Source organism: Dendrobates tinctorius, unplaced genomic scaffold (genome assembly GCF_039654945.1).
Source record: "Dendrobates tinctorius isolate UK_male_01 unplaced genomic scaffold, ASM3965494v1 ptg000035l, whole genome shotgun sequence".
Taxonomy (NCBI): Eukaryota; Metazoa; Chordata; class Amphibia; order Anura; family Dendrobatidae; genus Dendrobates; species Dendrobates tinctorius.
Window position 1 is genome coordinate 62,752,453 of NW_027361703.1, and position 17,827 is coordinate 62,770,279.

Genomic DNA, 17,827 nt, shown 5'->3' on the forward strand with positions numbered 1-17,827 from the left:
GACCACATATTACCATAACACAGTGACCGAATAATACCACATGTGTTATGATTAGGTTAGGCCTCTTTCACACTTCAGTTTTTTACAATCAGTCACAATCCGCCAGGTTTTGAAAAAAACGGATCCTCAATTTTCTTTTGAGGATCCGTTTTTTTTCTCCATTGACTTTCATTAATGGCGGATTGTGACGGATTGCCGTCCGTTGCATCCGTTTTTTTTGAGGATCCGCCAAAAGTTGCTGTCCGTCACCATCCTCAAAGATTTCAAAACGGAGCTTGCAACGTTTTTTTTTTTCTGGCGGATCCTCCAGACACTCATTTAACCCGAAATTCTTTCTGGGTGCCGGACGACAAAAAATTCTCTCTCTCTCTCTCTGCTGCGATTCCTTTAAAATTCTTCGTTTTGCAGATCCGTCAAAAAAACGGATGAGTGGCATCCGTTGTCCTCAGTTCTAAAACGGATCCAGCATCCGTCCTTTTGACTGATGCAAAAAACTGAAGTGTGAAAGAGGCCTAACCGAGGAGGATAGCAAGTGAATAGGCTAGGTAACCAGATAACCAGAGAGGTTGGTAGCTTAGCAGATTGCAGACCCCTAAACTGACGACACAACTAGAATTAGCCGTGGGACGTACCTACGATGCCCTAGATGCCTCGGCACAGCCAAATAATTAACTAATCCTAAAGAGAGAATTGAGAAAGCTAAACTGCCTTGGCGTAGAACCCCAAAGGAATAGATAGCCCCTGAACATATATTGCTGGTGAGACAAGATGAGGCACAAAACACAGGCAGAAAATAGAGTAAGCAAATGATGGGGCCCAAACTGTCTATATAGGACAGGAAAGTATACTGTCTTCAATCACGCAAAAAACCCTAAGAAAAATCCTACACGTCTGATATGCAAAAATACCGAGGCCACACGACCTCTCCCCCACTAAATCAGAACTCTGGTGTGAACTGGATGCAAAACAAAGATACTGACATAACAGGGGATTAGAGATAGAGAAAAGACTGACATAAGCTGTGGCATATGAAACAGAGTCCAGCACAGGTCCCTCACCCTTAGTGATGGACGATGGGTAAGAGTGGTTATTTATTATATCTATTGCTGATGTATGGGTTGTTATCAGGGATCTGTTGGGGGACCCTGAATATGATACGGCTAATTAGTTAATTCATTTCTATGGTTTACATTGAGGCACTTGCACTTTAGGCCGTGTATTATTATATATATGAAGCTGGTGTTATTCTAAACCACCTTCCCACCTCTTGATGTTTTTCTAAGGCCCGGTTTACATATTTGCTTGTTTGTTCCTTCCCTGTATTTGAGCCCTCTTTTCTATGTGTATGTATATTTATATGAATTCTATATAACATACTGATTACTTGAATAAAATTTTGGATTTTATATTATTCGACTTACACTCCTGGTCCTTACGTAATCTGATCCAATTGAGGATCAACTGCTATATATTTACAATGTATTCTGTTCTAATTTGTGTATAGTTAGGTACAAAAAAGGGTTTATCGGAATGCATAGCGCCTTCCAGAATGCATAGCGCCTTCTGTAAAAGTTGGTGTAGGAAAAATAATACTATTTTTTTTAAGGTTTGCAGCCATTTATAGAAAATGTTATGTCTGCCTTTTTCTTCCAACAGTTGGAAAACACATTTTGTTTCAGCATAACTTCCTGTGCACAAATGGGCATCTAAAATCTCGGGTGTCTCACACAAAGCACTAACATTTACTCAGCTGAATACCAAAAAGTAACACTATAACTAACAGGCATCACATACACACGTGGTCAAAATTGTTGGTACCCCTCGTTTAATGACAGAAAAACCCTCAGTGGTGACAGAAATAAGTTGAATCTGACAAAAGTAATAAAAAATCTATGAAAATGAACAAATGAAAGTCAGACATTGCTTTTCAACCATGCTTCCACAGAATTAAAAAAAATAAATAAATAAAACTCATGAAATAGCCCTGGACAGAGATGATGGTACCCTTAACTTAATATTTTGTTGCACAACTTTTTGAGGCAATTGCTGCAATCAAACGATTCCTGTAACTGTCAATGAGACTTCTACACCTCTCAACAGGTATTTTTGCCCACTCATCAAGAGCAAACTGCTCCAGTTTGTCATGGTTGTGGACAGGGTTAATTTTGTATGGCCTCCTTTTGGTTTGGGGAGGGCTACAGTGCCTTGCGAAAGTATTCGGCCCCCTGGAACTTTTCAATCTTTTCCCACATATCATGCTTCAAACATAAAGATATCAAATGTTAATTTTTGGTGAAGAATCAACAACAAGTGGGACATAATTGTGAAGTTGAACGAAATGTATTGGTTATTTTAAATTTTTGTGTATATACAAAAACTGAAAAGTGGGGCGTGCAATATTATTTGGCCCCTTTAACTTAATGCTTTGTTGCGCCACCTTTTCCTGCTATTACAGCTGCAAGTTGCTTGGGGTATGTCTCTATCAGGTTTGTACATCGAGAGACTGAAATTCTTGCCCATTCTTCCTTGGCAAACAGCTCGAGCTCACTGAGGTTGGATGGATGTCGTTTGTGAACAGCAGTTATCAACTCTTTCCACAGATTCTTGATTGGATTCAGGTCTTGACTTTCACATTTTGGCCATTCTAACACCTGGATACGTTTATTTGTGAACCATTCCATTGTAGATTTTGCTTTATGTTTGGGATCATTGTCTTGTTGCAAGACAAATCTCTGTCCCAGTCTCAGGTCTTTTGCAGACTCCAACAGGTTTTCTTCAAGAATGGTCCTGTATTGGGCTCCATCCATCTTCCCATCAATTTTAACCAGCTTCCCTGTTCCTGCTGAAGAAAAGCAGGCCCAAACCATGATGCTGTCACCACCATGTTTGACAGTGGGGATGGTGTGTTCAGGGTGATGAGCTGTGTTGCCTTTACACCAAACATATCGTTTAGCATTGTAACCAAAAATTTCAATTTTGGTTTCAAATGACCAGAGCACCTTCTTCCACATGTTTGGTGTGTCTCCCAGGTGGCTTGTTGCAAACTTTAAACGACTCTTTTTATGGATATCTTTGAGAAATGGCTTCCTTCTTGCCACACTTCCATAAAGGCCAGATTTGTGCAGTGTACGACTGATTGTTGTCCTATGGTCAGACTGTCCCACCTCAGCTTTAGATCTCTGCAGTTCATCCAGAGTGATCATGGGCCTCTTGGCTGCATCTCTAATCAGTCTTCTCCTCATTTGAGATGAAAGTTTAGAGGGACGGCCTGGTTTTGGTAGATTTGCAGTGGTATGATACTCCTTCCATTTCAATATGATCACTTACACAGTGCTCCTTGGGTTGTTTAAAGTTTTGGAAATCATTTTGTATCCAAATCCAGCTTTAAACTACTCCACAACAGTATCATGGACCAGCCTGCTGTGTTCCTTGGTCTTCATGATGCTCTCTGTGCTTCAAACAGAACCCTGAGTCTATCACAGAGCAGGTGCATTTATACGGAGACTTGATTACACACAGTTGGATTATATTTATCATCACTAGTCATTTAGGACAACATTGGATCATTCAGAGATCCACAATGAGTTTCTGGAGTGAGTTTGCTGCACTGAAAGTAAAGGGGCCGAATAATATTGCACGCCCCACTTTAAAGTTTTTGTATTTCCACAAAAATTTAAAATAACCAATAGATTTTGTTCAACTTCAGAATTGTGTTCCACTTGTTGATTCTTCACCAAAAATTTACATTTGGTATCTTTATGTTTGAAGCATGATATGTGGGAAAAGGTTGAAACGTTCCAGGGGGCCGAATACTTTCGCAAGGCACTGTATATGTACCTGCCTCCATCTCGGGATCCTGGTCATCGATGCATTCATTCTCGGCTGTGTGTCTGACCCCTGGTGTGCTTTGCATACTGTTTTGTCTGTTTGCCTCTTACAGTAGTGTATGACTCGGTCTGTTTCCTCGTTTTGTGCTTTGCCTTGTGAATCTGTGCTTATTGTCTGTCTCTGGCTCTGACCTTTGGCTTGATTACTCTTTCCCACCTGCCTGCCCTGTTTGTACTGCACCGCTATATTCGGCTTCCTGACCTTTTGCTACGTCCTGACCACTCTTTGCATCTCACCCTTCGGCACTATATCTTCCTCCTGGCTTGACTTCGGCAGGTTTTAACTACTCTCCGGCATTGCCTGTCACCACCGCTACTCAGCATCTGACTCCGCCTCCAGACACTCCCTCGGTGGTCATGTGCTTCAGGTCCCGCGCTCCCACTGGTAAGCATACCGCAGCTCTCCCCACACAGTCTTTGAGCACTTGGAATTCATGCGCAGACTCCTGCTGTAAGTCTGCAGCAGGGTTCTTGATACAGTTGTCTCGTGTTTGAAGGTTGCCTTTTCCCTTCACCCATGACAGCACACCTGAGAGAGAGAGGGATCCGCCCCGCCAGGACAGGAACCTACTGAGATATAAGGGGCGGCACCTCCACCCCCGCTTCAGTTGGGTTCCTGTCCTGGAAGGGAATCCCACTGTCAGCGGTGCCTTCCATGGATAAAGGTCCCAGGGAGAACAGGGTGCCTCACCTGTAGCGCCGTCCGTCGGGTCCTGGAAGCACAGTCCTCGGTGGTCCCTTCGGCTCCGGGTTCGTGTGGGCGTGCGTGGCGGCTCCTGGAGGCTCCACCGCGCCTCCCTCCCCCGCGCATGCCCGCGGCCTCGCTCCCCCAGAGCACCTAGCGAGGGAGAGCCGCGGGCGTATTCCGGCCGCTGACATCAGCGGTGCAAGGGATCATGGGTGCTCCGACTGACGTCAGCTAGGCGACGATGTCATGGCGCCGGGTGTGATGCCAGCCGGCTTTTTCAAAGTGGTCGGCCGGCAGTCGCAGGGGGGAGGGGAGGAGACACCCACCAGGACAGAGGCGGGTTATTTAAACAAGGAGAGCGGCATGGCGGGCGGTCAAACATGGAGTCAAGGAGTGATCGCTGTCTCCACCAACTCTGCCTCCCTCACAGCCCTCCGGCCGCAAACATGGAAGCCGTTCAAGCAGCAGTCGCCCCAGCCACAGGTCAGGGGACTCCTCAAGATCCAGAGAGCACAGATCACGTGCTCCGACGCAGCCTCCGAGTCCGGTACCCTTGATTACGGGTGGTGAGTGATCTTCGTGAATGCTAGCAATCTGTTAATAGCGGTTCACTGTTGTATGTTTAACCCCGTAGGAAAAGCCTAAGAAAGCGGGGAGTAAGAAGAACAATAGGAATTGTGCCATATGTAAAAGCCCCCTAGCAAGAGACTGGCAGAAAGACCTATGCGCCAGTTGCATCCAGCGAACCATGGCAGAAGAAGCGCCTAGTTTCGCAGCCAACCTTATATCGGCCCATAGGTCAAAGATGGAAGGTTCGATTAAGACCTTGTTGAAAAACAGGAAAAAAGGTAGAAAGAATCCCCCTAGTTCTCCGTCAAGCTCCTCTTCAGCCTTGTATCAGACCGAACACCCATCCTCCTCATATTCCTCAGACAGTGACATGGGTGGTAAGCCATGTTTTCTGGTAGAAGACATGGATACTCTCCTTAAGGCCATCAGAGCAACGATGGGCCTACAGGAAGAAAAAGCGGCTAAATCCCTGGAGGATGTCATGTTTGGGGGACTACAAGAGAGGAAAAAACGGACCTTTCAAGTTAATGAAAAGGTCCAAGCACGCATTGAGAGAGAATGGAGGAAACCCGAGAGATCAGGGGCTCTTCCCTCCTTCTCTAAGAGACGGTACCCCTTTGAGCACAAGGACGCAGAAATATGGGACAAGGTTCCAAAGATCGACACAGCGGTGTCCAGGTCTTCCAAAAAATTGGCTCTGCCCTTGGAAGACTCAGGGGTTCTTAGGGACCAGCTAGACAAAAAAGCAGATTCCTATTTAAGGCATGCATGGGAAGCAACAGCAGGATTGAAGCCGGCAATAGCGGGCACCTGCACAGCACGTTCCCTAATGATTTGGCTGCGGCAGTTAGAAGAGAGACTAGCGTCAAAAGTCCCAAGAGAAAAAATATTGGCAGATATGTATCTTCTGCATGGGGCAGCAGCTTTTTTTGGCAGACACCTCGGCGGACTCTAAGGTTGACAGCTAGGGCTGCAGAATTATCAAATGCCGCCGGACACACGTTGTGGCTTAACCCCTTCACCCCCAAGGGTGGTTTGCACGTTCATGACCGGGCCAATTTTTACAATTCTGACCACTGTACCTTTATGAGGTCATAACTCTGGAACACTTCCATGGATCCCGGTGATTCTGACATTGTTTTCTCGTGACATATTGTAATTCATGTTGGTGGTAAAATTTCATTCAAATAACTTGCGTTTATTTGTGAGAAAAACAGAAATTTGGCGAAAATTTTGAAAATTTCGCAATTTTCCAACTTTGAATTTTTATGCCCTTAAATCACAGAGATACGGCACACAAAAAACTTGATATCTAACATTTCCCACATGTTTACTTTACATCAGCACAATTTTGGAACCAAAATTTTTTTTTGTTAGGAAGTTATAAGGGTTAAAAGTTGACCAGCGATTTCTCATTTTTACAACACCATTTTATTTTTAGGACCACATCACATTTGAAGCCACTTTGAGGGGTCTATATGATAGAAAATACCCAAAAGTGACATCATTCTAAAAACTGCACCCCTTAAAGTGCTCAAAACCACATTCAAGAAGTTTATTAACCCTTTAGGTGCGTCACAGGAATTTTTTTGAATATTTAAAAAAAAATGAACATCTAACTTTTTTTCATAAAAAAAATACTTCAGGTTCAATTTTTTTTATTTTACCAAGGGTAACAGGAGAAATTGGACTGCAAAAGTTATTGTGCAATTTGTCCTGAGTACGCAGATACCTGATATGTGGGGGGGAACCACTGTTTCGGTGCATGGCAGAGCTCAGAATGGAAGGAGCGCCGTTTGACTTTTTCAATGCAAAATTGGCTGGAATTCAGATTGGACGCCATGTCACGTTTGGAGAGTCCCTGATGTACCTAAACAGTGGAAACCCCCTACAAGTGACCCCATTTTGGAAACTAGACCCCCCAAGGAACTTATCTAGATATGTGGTGAGAACTTTGAACCCACAAGGGCTTTACAGAAGTTTATAACGTACAGCGGTACAATTAAAAAATCATATTTTTTCCACAAAAATGATCTTTTCACCCCAATTTTTATTTTCCCAAGGATAACAGGACCCTAAAAGTTATTGTGGAATTTGTCCTGAGTACGCTGATACCCCACATGTGGGGGTAAACCACTATTTGGGCGCATGGCAGAGCTCGGAAGGGAAGCAGCGCCATTTGACGTTTTTGGCTGGAATTGAGATCGGACACCATGTCGCGTTTGGAAAACTCCTGATGTACCAAAACAGTGGAAACCCCCCACAAATGACACCATTTTGGAAACTAGACCCCCCAGGGAACTTATCTAGATGTGTGGTGAGAACTTTGAACCCCCATGGGCGTCACAGAAGTTTATAACATAAAGCCATACAATTAAAAAATCATATTTTTTCCACAAAAATGATCTTTTCACCCTCAATTCTTATTTTTCCAAGGGTAACAGGACCGTAAAAGTTATTGTGTAATTTGTCCTGAGTACGCTGATACCCCACATGTGGGGGTAAACCACTATTTGGGCGCATGGCACAGCTCGGAAGGGAAGCAGCGCCATTTGACGTTTTTGGCTGGAATTGAGATCGGACACCATGTCGCGTTTGGAAAACTCCTGATGTACCAAAACAGTGGAAACCCCCCACAAATGACACCATTTTGGAAACTAGACCCCCTAAGGAACTTATCTAGATGTGTGGTGAGCACTTTGACCCCCCCAGTGCTTCACAGAAGTTTATAATGCCCGGGCGTGAAAATAAAAAATTCGTATTTTTTCCACAAACATGATCTTTTAGTCACCATTTTTTTATTTTCCCAAGGGTACCAGGAGAAATTGGACCCCAAAAGTTGTCCAATTTGTCCTGAGTATGCTGATACCCCATATGTGGGAGAAAACTACTGTATGGGCACACGTCAGGGCTCGGAAGGGAAGTAGTGACGTTTTGGAATGCAGACTTTGATGGAATGGTCTGCGGGTGTCATGTTGCCTTTGGAGAGCCCCTAATGTACCTAAACAGTGGAAACCCCCCACAAATGACCCCATTTTGAAAACTAGACCCACTAAGGAAATTATCTAGATGTGAGGTGAGCACTTTGAACCCCCAAGGGCTTCACAGAAGTTTATAATGCCAGGGCATGAAAATAAAAAAATCGTATTTTTTCCAGAAACATGATCAATTAGTCCCCAATTTTTTCATTTTCCCAAGGGTAACAGGAGAAATTGGACCCCCAAAAGTTGTTGTCCAATTTGGCCTGAGTACGCGGACACCCCATATGTGGGAGAAAACTACTGTATGGACACACGTCGGGGCTCGGAAGGGAAGAAGTGACGTTTTGGAATGCAGACTTTGATGGAATGGTCTGCGGGTGTCATGTGCGTTTGGAGAGCCCCTGATGTACCTAAACTATTGAAACTCCCCACAAGTGACCCCATTTTGGACACTAGACCCCCCACGGAACTTATCTAGATGTGTGGTGAGCACTTTGAACCCCCAAGTGCTTCACAGAAGTTTATAACGCTCGACGTGAAAATAAAAAAATCATTTTTTTCCACAAAAATGATATTTTTGCCCCCAATTTTTTATTTTCATAAGGGTAACAGGAGAAATTGGACCCCAAAAATTGTTTTGCAATTTGTCCTGAGTAGGCTGATACCCTACATGTGGGGGTAAAACACTGTTTGGGCGCATGGCAGAGCTTGGAAGGGAAGGAGCACCATTTGACTTTTTCAACTCAGAATTGGCTGGAATTGAGATCAGACGCCATGTTGCATTTGGAGAGCCCCTGATGTGCCCAAACAGTGGAAACCCCCAATTATAACTCCAACCCTAACCCCAACACACCCCTAACCCTAATCTGAGCCCTAACCCTAGCCCTAACCCTATCCCTAACCCTAACCCTAAGGCTGTGTGCACACGCTGCGGATTTTGCTGCGGTTCCGCAGCGGTTTTGGCCGCTGCGGACCCGCAGCAGTTTCTGCTGCGGTGTACAGTACCATGATTCCCTATGGGAATCAAAAACCGCAGTGCAGACGGTGCGGATTTTTCCGCGTGGATTATCTGCGGTTTTCAATCCGCAGAAAGAATTGACATGTCAATTCTTTCTGCGGATTCTCCTGCGGTTTGCCATCTCCTCTATTGAGGAGATGAAAAACCACAGGACAAAACCGCAGAGCAATCCGCAGGTAAAACCGCAGGTCTTTTGACCTGCGGTTTCACCTGCGGATTTTACAAAATCCGCGCGGATGAATCCGCACCTAATCCGTAGCGTGTGCACACAGCCTTACCCTAACCCTAATGGGAAAATGGAGATAAATACTTTTTTTTTTATTTTATTATTTTTCCCTAACTAAGGGGGTGATATCGGGGGGTTTGATTTACTATTTATGGCGGTTTTTATATTTGGCAGCTGTCGCACGCTAAAAGACGCTTTTTATTGTAAAAATTGTTTTTGCATCACCACATATTGAGAGCTATAATTTTTCCGTATTTTGACCCACCGAGTCATGTGAGGTCTTATTTTTTGCGGGACGAGCTGACGTTTTTATTGGTACCATTTTCGGGCACGTGAAATTTTTTGATCGCTTTTTATTCCTATTTTTGGGACGCAGAATGAACAAAAACCAGCGTTTCATGAATTTCTTTTGGGGGGGTGCGTTTACACCGTTCCGCGTGCGGTAAAATTGATAAAGCGGTTTTATTCTTCGGGTCAGTACGGTTACAGCGATACCTCATTTAGGTCGTTTTTTTATGTTTTTGTCGGTTTTATGCAATGAAAACTATTTTATATAAAAAATAATTATTTTTGCATCGCTTTATTCTGCGAGCTATAACTTTTTTATTTTTTCGCTGATGATGCTGTGTGGTGGCTAGTTTTTTGCGGGACAAGATGACGTTTTCAGCGGTACCATGGATATTTATATGCGTCTTTTTGATCGCGCGTTATTACACTTTTTGTTTGGCGGTATGATAATAAATCATTATTTTTTGCTTCGTTTTTTATTTTTATTTTTTAAGGGGTTCGCTAAAGGGGTTAACTAATGGGACAGTTTTATAGGGCGGGTCATTACGGACGCAGCGATACCTAATATGTGTACTTTTATTGTGTTTTTTTTTATTATTTCCAAAAAATGGATTTATTGGGGGAATATTTTTTTTTTTTTTTCTAATTTATTTGGCGATTTTTTTTAAATTATTTTAACACTTTTTTTTATTTTTTTTTTTACTTTATTAAATAGTCCCAGGTGGGACATCACTGTCCTGTGACAGATCGCTGATCTGTCACATCACAGATCACTGTGACAGATCAGCGATCTGACACAGGCACTGCAGAAGGCTTCCTCATGCCTGCGCTTTGCAGGCACTGAGGAAGCCAGCTTCCTCAGGCCCCCGAAGGCCCCCGTCGCCATCTTGGATTCGGGGGCCTGGAGGAAAGGAGCCCCCCGCAGCAGCGCTGCACATTGCGCTGCCGTGGGGGGCTCAGGGAAGCACGGAGGGAGCCCCCTCCCTGCCGATGCTTCCCTTTAACCCCCGGTACACCGCGATCATGTTTGATCGCGGTGTGCAAGGGGTTAACGTGTCGGGGGCGGTCCGTGACCGCCCCTGACACATTGTACCGGGTGTCAGCTGTGATAATCAGCTGACACCCGGCCGCGATCAGCGGCGCTCACCACGTGGGCGCCGCTGATCGCGCCGACGTACTATCCCGTCCATGGGCATAGGGGCCCAGGTCCCATGGACGGGATAGTACGTCGGATGGCAGAAAGGGGTTAAAGGCTGTCCAGGTGACCTACAGGCTAAAGCTAAATTGTGCTCTCTCCCCTGCGATGGTCGTTTTTTATTCGGGAAAAACTTAGATGATATCCTGGAGAAAGCAAGCAATAGAAAGAAAGGCTTTCCCAGATTTCCAGCAGATCAGAGAAGGCCGCCCTTTCGGAGAAGAAGATTCAACAGGGGTCGTCCTCCGGCCGATAGAAGAAGATGGGAAGATAAAAGAAAAAAAGGAGTCCGGGTTTATGTTTGATGGAGGCACCTCCACTTAAAAAAAAATCCCCACAATGACTCCAGCATTCCGGTAGGGGGGAGATTGGCGCTCTTAGGCCTTGGGGGAAGATCTCGTCCAATTCCTGGATCCTGTGCATTATAAGAGAAGGCCTGAAGATCCCCTTTATTCGCCAGCCAAAAGCAGCATTTGTCGTTACCCCTATCAGGAAGGCGATCGAAGAGCAGTTGGCCTTAGAATCAGAGATCCTGAGCCTGGTAGACAAGCAGGTCCTTTTTGAAGTCCAGAACATACAGGAGGGAATGGGGTTCTATTCCCCCCTTTTTCTGATAAAAAAAAAAAAACAGATCAATCGTTCAGGACAATCATAAAGCTCAGAGGCCTCAATCGGTGGATAAAAAATCAGACCTTCAAGATGGAATCGGTAGCTACAGCCATAAAACTGCTACATCAAGATTGTTTTATGGCCGTAGTCGATTTAAAGGATGCATATTATCACATCCCCATCCACCCAGGTTATCAAAAATACTTGAGAATGGCTCTCTATATCCAGGGCGTGCTCAGGCATTTCCAATTCAGGGCCCTTCCATTTGGCATATCTATAGCCCCGAGGGTCTTTACCAAAGTCGTAGCGGAGGTGACATCCTTCCTCCAAATTCACAACACGGTCGTAATACCCTATTTGGACGATTTCCTAATAGTGGGCAGCTCAGAAGACCACTGTATGGCACAGTTGAGCCGGGTGACCGACACCTTACAGGAACTAGGGTGGATGATAAAATTCAAAAAATCAAGACTACAGCCCCTAAGAAAACAGACCTTCCTAGGATTTATCCTGGATTCAGAGCAGCAAGCTTGTCTGCTACCGGATACCAAAATAGAGAAGGTGGAGAAGGTGACTTTGGCTGCCCGAGATCAACCTCACATGACATTGAGGAACGCGATGTCTCTACTAGGTACCCTGATGTCCTGTATTCCGGCGGTCAGGTGGGCTCAATTTCACACCCGACAGCTGCAGGGGGAGGTTCTGTCAGCACAAAGATCGCTGAGAGGGCGTTTAGAAGGAAGACTGGAGCTTTCCTTAGAGGTCAGAGACTCTCTCAACTGGTGGCTGGACAGGACAAACTTGGCTTCAGGAATGCCATGGGACAGACGACCGTTATAATACTGACAGACGCGAGCTCCTCGGGGTGGGGGCACACCTAAGGTGTCATGTGGCCCAGGGTTCCTGGAGGCCTCAAGAGATGGGCGCATCTTCCCATCTGAGAGAATTGTGGGCAGTGAACAAAGCCCTAAGCCACTTTATTCCCCTACTCAGGGGTCGCAGTGTCCATATCATGTCGGACAACAAAGTAACGGTGGCGTACATCAACCCACCAGGGGGGTACAAGATCACACTCCCTAATGAAGGCAGTGAGCGACATTTTTTGCAGAGCGGAACAACACCTACTCTCCCTAACAGCCTTGCACATAAAGGGGGCCGAAAATATAAAAGCCGATTTCCTGAGCCGCAATACTCTGAGGCAAGGAGAATGGGCTCTAAATCGGTCCGTTTTTCAAAAAATAACACAGGTTTGGGGGAAACCGGTGATAGACCTCTTTGCCAACAAAAACAACAGGCAAGTAGAGAGGTTTTGCTCACTAAACCCGAGGGAAAAACCATGGGCAGTGGACTCATTGCAGATTCCATGGGACTTTAGACTAGCCTGTTATGATGAGTCACCGAAGGAGGGAAAAACAAAATACTAGCTAAGTCCAGAAAAACCAGAGAGGTTGCCAGCTATCGGATTGCAGACCCCTGAACCTATCCACAACAACTATCAGTAGCCGTGGGGGGTTCCTACGGTGCCCTAGACCCCTCGATCACAGCCGGAGAACTACATAGCCTAAAGACAGAAAGGGGAAAAACTAAACTGCCCCAGAGCAGACCCCAAAGCAATAGGCAGCCCCCAACATATAATGACGGTGAAGCAAGATGAAAACACTAACACAGATAGAAAGATAGGTTGAGCAAATGATGGGGCCCAAGCTAACTAAAATAGGACAGGATTGGAAAGCTGCTGTCTGCCATCCGAAAAAACCCTATCCAAAATGTGCCAACCGACTGATAGGAAAAACAGGCCCTGAAGTCGCTAGGCTTCAAAAGACTATATCAGCACTCAGGTATATTCTGAAGACAGAGCAAAAGATCAACAGATCGATCAGAGACAAAAATGGAATTCAGCTCACCCCCGGCCGGGGATGGCTGAACTCCCAAAAAACAAGGCAAAACAAAAACAAAACTGAAGTGTACAAAGCAGAGCAGAAAAACTTAGCTTTGAGACGCAGGAATCAGACTGGTCTCCAAGAATCCAGCAGGATCACCAGCAAGGCAGAAGGGCGTCGGCTGCCTTATATCCAGTCCTCAATTCCAGCCACCCAGTCGTCATCTAGCTGCCCAGGTGTTTGGTAATCAGCCTCACTACCTTCTTTCACCAGAGGAGGGAGTTCATCAGACCTCAACGGTGAAGGGAAAAATGAACTCACAACACTAGCCTATGCGTTCCCCCCGGTGGCCCTGATCCCAACAGTAGTCAGAAAGATCAGGAACGATCAAGCCAGGGTGATCCTAATAGCCCCATTTTGGCCAAAAAGGCCCTGGTTCGCTCTGATGTCCCTCTCAGATCCATGGGTTCTGCCAGAAATCCCGGACCTACTAGCTCAAGGTCCAATATTCCACGCTCAGGTCAAGGGATTCCATCTGACGGCGTGGAATTTGAAAGGTTGCTTCGAATTGATAGAGGGTTCTCTCCCGGGTTGGTGGCCACCCTGCTAAAGAGTAGGAATTCGGTGACTACTAATATCTATGGCAGAACATGGAATAAATTCCTGCAATTCCTAGGTAAGCCGTTAGAGCAAGAGCCCCCATTTAGTGCCATCTTGGAGTTTTTACAATCAGGATTGCAGCTGGGGTTAACGGTAAACACTCTTAAAGTTCAGGTATCTGCACTAGGTGCGCTCTATAACTGCATCTTGGCAGCAAATAGATGGGTAGCCAGATTTATCAAATCCTGCCATAGGTCTAGGCCTATCCCAATACCTAGAATAGCCCCGTGGGATTTAAACCTGGTACTAGAGGCCTTTACAACAACTACCCATAAAATATCTTACCCTAAAAACGATCATTTTAGTGGCCCTTACATCGGCCCGTAGAGTAAGCGACTTGCAGGCTCTCTCAGTGAATCCACCCTATACACAAATTTTTCAGGACAGGGTGATATTAAGAACAGACCCCGCTTATCTACCTAAGGTAGTATCAGATTTCCATTGAGGTCAGGAGATTATCCTTCCATCCTTTTGCGAAAATCCAAAGAACTCAGGGGAGGAAAAATTCCATAATTTGGACGTTAAGAGAGCCCTGCTAGAATATATATCTGTCACTAGCTAGTGGAGGAGGTCCCAGTCCCTATTCATAGCTTTTCAGGGTGCCAGGAAAGGCTATGGGGTTTCAAGAGGGACTATTGCCAGATGGATTAGGGAGGCCATTAGTGTAGCCTACTCAGTTAGTGGTATTCCGATTCCTGACGGCATCAAGGCTCATTCCACCAGAGCCGTAGCGACCTCCTGGGCGGAAAAGGCAGAGGTATCAATTGAACAAATTTGTAAGGCCGCTACCTGGGCCTCACCTTCAACCTTCTTTAAGCACTATAGATTAAACCTATCCTCCTCGGCTGACTTAACCTTTGGTAGAAGGGTGCTGCAAGCGGTGGTCCCTCCCTAAGGTGTTTCGAAGTCTCCATAAATCTCTCAGGTGTGCTGTCATGGGTGAAGGGAAAACCACCATGGTTACTTACCGGTAGCCGGTTTTTCCGGAACCCATGACAGCACCCGTATATTCCCCCCCCTTTTCACCATATATGTGTGCACGATTAGTAGGGTGCATTTGTGTGATGTGGTGTTGGGTTAACGTAACTAACTGGGAAGTCCTCTCATGCTCTGTAACCAACTGAAGCGGGGGAGGGGTGCCTCCCCTTATATCTCAGTAGGTTCCTGTCCTGGCGGGGCGGATCCCTCTCTCAGGTGTGCTGTCATGGGTTCCGGAAAAACCGGTAAGTAACCATGGTGGTTTTCCAGGCGGCATGTTTCAGCTCTTTCCAAAGATTCTCAATAAGATTTAGGTCAGGGCTCATAGAAGGCAACTTCAGAATTGTCTGTTTCCCTCTGAGCCATTCTTGGGTGTATTTAGCTGTGTGTTGTGGGTTATTATCCTGTTGCAAGACCCATGACCCGTAACTGAGACCAAGCTTTTTGACACTTGGTAGCACATTTCTCTCTAGCATCCCTTGATAGTCTTGAGATTTCATTGTAATCTGCACAGACTCTAGACACCTTGTGCCAGATGCAGCAAAGCAGCCCCAGAACATAACAGAGCCTCCTCCATGTTTCCCAGTAGGGACAGTATTCTTTTCTTGATATGCTTCATTTTTCCATCTGTGATCATAGAGATGATGTGCCTTGCCAAAAAGTTCCATTTTTGTCTCATCTGTCCTTAGGACATTCTCCCAGAGGCTTTGTTGCTTGTCAACATGTAGTATGGCAAATTCCAGTCTGGCTTTTTTATGATTTCTTTTTCAAAAATGGTGTCTTCCTTGGTTGTCTCCCATGAAGTCCACTTTGGCTCATACAATGGCGGATGTTGCGATCTGCACTGATGTTCCTTGAGATTGAAGTTCACGTTTAATCTGTATGGAAGTTTTTCTGGGCTTTTTTGTTACCATTCATATTATCCATTTCTTTGATTTGTCATCAGTTTTCCTCCTGCGTCCATGTCCAGGGAGGTTGGCTACAGTCCCATGGAGCTTAAATTTCTGAATAATATGTGCAACTGTAGTCACAGGAACATCAAGCTGCTTGGAGATGGTCTTAAAACTTTTACTTTTATCATGTTTGTCTCTAATTTTCTTTCTAATCTCCTGAGACGACTCTTTCCTTCGCTTCTTCTGGTCCATCTTGAGTGTGATACACACCATGTCACCAAACAGCACAATGAGTATCTGTTGCCCTCTATACAAGCCCACTCACTGATTCCAAGATTGTAGACACCTGTGATGCTAACTAGTGGACACGCCTTGATTTAACATGTCCCTTTTGTCACATTATTTTCAGGGGTACCATCATTTCTATCCAGGCCTATTTCATGAGTTTTATTTTTTTTTAAATTCTGTGGAAGCATGGTTGAAAAGCAAGGTGTGACTTTCATTTGTTCATTTTCATAGATTTTTGATTTATTATTACTTTTGTCAGATTCAAATTATTTCTGTGACCATTGTGGATTTTTTTTGTCATTAAACGAGGGGTACCAACAATTTTGACCATGTGTGTATATATTAATGAAGTGCTAATCAAAATATTTCTAGAACATGCAATTAAAAAAAATGAAAAGACGCATACAAAAATCGGTTGCACTTCCTGAACTGAAACAATAAAAATTTTTATTATGTAACAAACTCAAAACTTACAAGACAAATAAAAGCATTTTAGAAATGAATAATTATGCCAGAACTTGTTTCATTGGCCAATAACTGTCACTGGAATCCAACCCGTGTGACCGGCATGATAACAAATAGAGCCATGTAAATAATGGATATCTAATATAGGTATAAAGACACACTTCCCCTAAAATGATGTCAACGTTCACTCAATTGAATACCATTGCAATAGTTAGAATGCTGCTTACGGGCTAAATCTTCATGTGCTTCATTATTGCCTGACCTCACAAATGCTCTTAATTGAATTTAACTTAAAAAAATTGGACTGTCCAACAAACACACCCGAGTCATGATCAGGTCTACATACATGTGGCCTTATGGAGTATATATAGGGCCAAATGTATTATCACATTTGGATTTGGTGATTTTTGGCTGTTTTTAATTTGCATCAAAATCTTCTTTTAATTTGCTTTTATAAAAAAAAAAAAAAAAGTAACAAATTGCCAACATAATAAGACCACTCTCCCCGAGATCTGCCTTCAGAGCTTATTTGAAAGCATAACGGTCATTTTAATTTTTATTAAATAATAATGTAGAGCAAGCGATTTTAATAATCTTTCAAATACTGTCCTGGTTGTCTGCACAGAGCTCTCTGCCTGTCACCTGTGTGGTAAACACTGAAGGGAAGTGCCAATGGTACTAAGCTCCTTCTGCCCTGTTGGCTGATTGTCTTGTGTGTTTGTGCTATACACTGAGAAGTGCCAATGTCACTGAGCGCACAGGAACCAGCTGACAGCCAGAGGAGCTGCATGGCAACAACTAACAGCTGACAGAGCTCATGCACTGTGTGACTGAGGTAAGCTTCTCATGCACTGACATACAGTGCATGGGATTCAGCCGGGAGCGTGCACGCTGTGTAGGCTCCGCCCCCATTCTTAGAAAGCGGTATTCCGTATCTGTGGAACTGAATACAGATTTGCTTCAGAAACAGCATAAGATGGTATCTTCTAGAAAGTTTTTTTAAGGTTTTATTTTTGCTTTCCGTTATAAGATATGTTTTAAAGATTAATAAAATTGCTTGCTCTACATTATTATTATTATTATTATTATTATTATTATTATATATAAATATTAAAGTGACAGTTAAGCTTTAAATGAAGTGGCATTTTCAGTTCTGAAGGCGAGTTCAGAAAGGGTTTGAGCACCACAGTTTACAGCAGTT

The 17,827-nt window shown here is 44.4% G+C and overlaps 1 protein-coding gene across 3 annotated transcripts in view; it reads left to right on the plus strand.

The window, feature by feature from the left end:
• Positions 1-17,827, plus strand: part of LRRK2 (leucine rich repeat kinase 2) — a 325,079-nt gene that overhangs the window by 275,249 nt on the left and 32,003 nt on the right. The gene's annotated exons all lie outside the window — the stretch shown is intronic.